Genomic DNA, 5,000 nt, shown 5'->3' on the forward strand with positions numbered 1-5,000 from the left:
TAAGTTCCGAGAACCCGAACAGGATCGGAGGTCTGCAAAGGGCGCACGATCAGGGCTCGCTCTTGCCTTCCGGTTCGAGGCTGCACGCGCGTGGGTACGGCGACGGCTGCTCGTTCCTTCGTTGCGAACAGCGCGCGCGCCCTGACGTGTTTCGGCGGGTGCTTGGACTCGGCGAATCGTGACTAAATGCGATTACTGTTATTACTACTACTGCCGCCAGAAGCTTACTGTTATTCCTATTGGCGTTACTCCCTCTCTCTGCTGCCGAGCTACTGCTACTACTTATAATATTACTGCTGGTGTTAATGATACTAGAAGTAGCAAGAATAATAAAGATACGAAAAAAAACACATTCATGGAACAGCGAACTCACAAACACACGCGCAAATTCGCTCGCACATGAACACACACACACACTCAATAAAAAAAAAGACGATTAAAATACTTCCGAGCCCTTTGCACAAATTGAAAGTAGTGAGGAATGATTAGAATGATTGGTTCAGTAGAGGCGCGAGGGGAATAAAGGGCGATAAAAGGAGAGGGAGAGCATAGGGGCCAAGAGAGTCGGAGGTACGCGCGTAATCAGTCAAATACGAAAGGAGAGAGAGAAAAAAAATATATATATATACTGTATATATATGTATCTTCATTAATGTGCGTGTGAGTGTGGATGTCTGTTGATGAATGGGTGGGTGTGGGTAGGTTTTCATGCTCCAGTATTTTGACACATACGATGATGTATTTATATGTTTTTCTATAGTCATATACTACACAAGTACGCACGCGCACACACCCACACACACACACACACACACACACCCCCCCACACACACACACACACACACACACACACACACACACACACACACACACACACACACACACACACACACACACACACACACACACACACACACACACACACACACACATACACACACGCGCGCGCGCGCGCGCGCGCCTCATCAAATACAATCATTTTCATTTAACAATCACCAGCATCTCCATATCAAGAGATGTATTCAGCTCAGTCTAACCCACTACCATGGCTAATTGTCCACCGACACTCCGACGTTTACCAACTCTACAGAATCCCAATACATTCCAGTGACTCCATTCTCCCTGAAGTTATCCTAATAAACCCAATCGCACCAGATTAGCCCAATCCAATCCTAATCTCATCTGATCATCGTCCTTTAAAAGAAGAAAAAAACGAACTGCTGTAATACATCTGAGAATCTATTTTATACATTCTGTTAATTGAATGCGTTGTATACCTGCTACATATTCCCGGAACCAATTTTCTTTATTGGGCATATATATATATATATTTTTTTTTTACACCGAGAGAAATTACGGAGCGCATTTCCCAGTGGTAAAATTAATTTTGAGATAGACACGGAGTAATCTGTACCGTGCTACTGCATTTCTCAGCTTAAAGTGAATTTTATCCCGGAAAAAAAATATATATGAAAAAAAGAAATTACAATTTGGTGTTCGTCGTTATATCCTATCTAATTTCGACGTCCATTAGTGCATCGATACGATTATGTATATGGCCATAGTTTAAATAATAACGACACAAAGCGAGGTAGCAAAGCGCGTCTGTAGCTATTTCCTCTCTCTCTTTTTAATACTTTTTTTTTCTTTTTTTTTTGAATGAAGGATAGGCTATTTACCATGCCGAGATTACTAACTGTTGTATAATGCGCCTATTTGTGTATTCGCTGGACATCAAAAGGGAAAACCATATGACTGAACGCTACTAATGATAACGTTGATTGGGATGATAATGGCACTGCCGGTGGTAGTGCCCGCTTTGTTGCAAGGCCGTCCAGAGGCAGTGCAGTGCAGTATTCAATAGACTGAATCTGCCCGGTATGAATGTGCGATGCGGTTGTCCCTTTATGCTAACTGATAATACCTATCTCATTCAAAGACTCTTTTTTCATGGCGTATTTTTATCACCTTTGTTACCAGCATTGGAGTGGCAACATAACAACATGCTAAATGTGGAGTAAATAGACTAGGAGGTAAGAATAGCAACATGCAACTCAATGAAAATGCCGAGTCATCACTGTTATTGATTTTTTTTTTTTTTTTTTTTTTTAGGTAAAACAAAGAGCAATGTGAGGGAAGGAGAGAGGGGGGGAGGGGGGGAGGGAGAGGGAGAGAGAGAGAGAGGGAGAGAGAGAGAGAGAGAGAGAGAGAGAGAGAGAGAGAGAGAGAGAGAGAGAGAGAGAGAGAGAGAGAGAGAGAGAGAGAGAGAGAGAGAGAGAGAGAGAGAGAGAGAGGGGGGGGGGGAATTTTATATATATATATATATATATATATATATATATATATATATATATATATATATATATATATATAGAGAGAGAGAGAGAGAGAGAGAGAGAGAGAGAGAGAGAGAGAGAGCGAGAGAAAGTGAGAGAGAAAGGGACTGACAGACAGCCAACCAGACAAAAATGATTGCGCAAGGTAACACTCATCATATTTCTAATACCATGGATCTCAATAAACTGATGAATGCGTCAGTAATTAATTCACCCCACTTAGACGAAAACAAATAAAAGAAAAAAGAAAAAAAAAGGAAAACAAAAAGGGAATCATATCAGCTCTACACCCTTCCCCTTGAGATGCTTCGTTTTCAATTAGATTATCTCTTCTCCCGTTTACTCTCTTGTGTCGATCCTCTCCTTCTTTCCGTCTCTCTCTCTCTCTCTTTCTTTCCGTCTCTCTCTCTCTCTCTATCGTCTTTTTCCTTCTCTCTCTCTCTCCTCTTTCTCCTTTCTCTCTATCCTTTTCACTTTCTCTCTCTATCGTTATTTTCCTTCTCTGTCCTCTTTCTCTAACTCTCCCTCGCTCTTTCTTTCTATTTCTCTCTCACTCACTATCTCTCTCTCTTTTTTTTCTCTCTTTCTTTCTATTTCTCTCTTTCACTCACTCTCTCTCTCTCTTTTCTCTCTCTCTCTCTCTCTCTTTCTTTCGGTCTCTCTCTCCTCTCTCTCCTCTCCTCTCCTCCCCCCTCCCTCTCCCTCCCCCTCTCCCTCTCCCTCTCCCTCTCCCTCTCCCTCTCTCTCTCTCTCTCTCTCCCTCTCTCTCGGATACAGAATTACTTAACCTGGTTTCACTATCTTTCAACCACTCTTCGGGTCACCCTAAACTTCATTACAGGTGAGGCAGGTCACCAGAATCTCTCTTTCATTCTCAACTGGTCGTTTTTCTTCCGCTTTGTCGTAATATTCTCTGTTTACAAAGGAATGTTGAATCCTTGATGATGTATTAACAATAGTGATCGAGTCGTTGTTTTGAATTACGGTATGTAATTTGCGCGTTTTCTTCCGTATTGTGAAATGTTTGGACTCTGAAGCGTGTCTTTTTTTTTATTAGTTCCCCCTTCAAAGAAATAGAAAAAAAAAGTATTATGGGTGATGGCGACTCAAAGGAAAAGAAGTGGTATCAGCATATATATAGAATCAATGTAGAAGCAAACATCACGTGATTGTAACGCCCACTCGGGACAGATCGACGGCATATATGTTGACTAAGAAAAAATATATAATAAATAAATAATAGATACATGCTGTATTACGCGCTGACATAAAATCGCCTTTTCTCCCCTAAGGCGCCTACGACAAGCTCCCAGGAGGAACACACGAACATCGCTACCCAAAGCTGATCTCCCCTCCCCTCCCCTCCCCTCCCCTCCCCTCCCCGTCTCTCCCCTCTCTTAGGTTCTAGCCCTTGCTTCCCCTACATTCACCTCACCTCCCCCCTAGTTACTTCGTCGTACTTCTCCCCTCGTCTCCCCTCTCTCCCCCTCCCCCCCCCTCCGCGGCTCTCATCCTCTACACTCACCCCGGGGCGAACCATATGTACAGAGAGGGGGGGGGGGGATAAGCGAGGTGGCAGGACGGGGGGTGAATAGGGGTGAGAAAGGGGGGGGAGGGGGTTGAGGAAAGGGAGGGAGTGGGGTAACAACAGAGGCACTCAGGTTCAAACTGGCTTCTTCCCATTATGGATATTTAAAGAAGCAGAAAATTAAAATTGTATATTCATAGATTCATCTCAATGGTATATGAATTTCTGCTTTGGAATTGCCTAATGACATATCCTAGTTCTATACATAACGGCTCAAATGCGTCCCAAGTTTATGCATTCATGTATATATATGAAATGCATGCATAATGCGTTTTCATATTCAATAAATATATATATATATATATATATATATATATATATATATATATATATATGTGTGTGTGTGTGTGTGTGTGTGTGTGTGTGTGTGTGTGTGTGTGTGTGTGTGTGTGGGCGTGTGCATGTGCGTGTGAGTGTGCGCGTGTGCGTAAGCGCGCGCGTGTGTGTGTGTGTGCGTGAGCGTGTGTGTGTGCGTATGTGTGTATGTGTGCGTATGCGTGTGCGTGTGTGTGTGTCTGTGTGTGTACATCACGCAAATACACACTTAAAGAAGTGTTTATCCATCCAAATATATATCTCCCGGTCCTCAAAAAAAAAGAAAAAAAAAGGAGAGCGAGTAATTTTGATATGTAAACAAATATGCATCTCCATGTACAACACACGTATAATTTCAGTCAATAGAGATAGTTTGCCGGAAAAATCGAGCGACCAAGTATAAAATAATAAATGACCCGGAAGATGCGTAAAGGGAACAGTCATAAAGATAGACGCAGGACAGGGCTGACAGAGGCAATAATGGAAGATTCAAATGAGCAGAAGTAGATGGAAGTGCCAGTAGGGGACACACAATAAGAGATTACGGTCGTTCCAGGGGGGCGGGAGGGGGAGAGAGAGAGAGAGAGGGGGGGGGGCGAGAGAGAGGGGAGAGAGAGGGAGGGAGCGAAGGGGAGAGGGGAGAGAGAGGGTAGAGAGCGAGGGGGGAGAGAGAGAGAGAGATAGGGTGGGAAGGGAGGAAGAGGGGAAATGAGGGGTGGGTGGGAGAAGGGTGGGTGGGTGGGTGGGAGAAGGGTGAAGGG

Source organism: Penaeus japonicus, unplaced genomic scaffold (assembly GCF_977035675.1).
Source record: "Penaeus japonicus unplaced genomic scaffold, GWHDUDI00000001_assembly GWHDUDI00000003, whole genome shotgun sequence".
Taxonomy (NCBI): domain Eukaryota; kingdom Metazoa; phylum Arthropoda; class Malacostraca; order Decapoda; family Penaeidae; genus Penaeus; species Penaeus japonicus.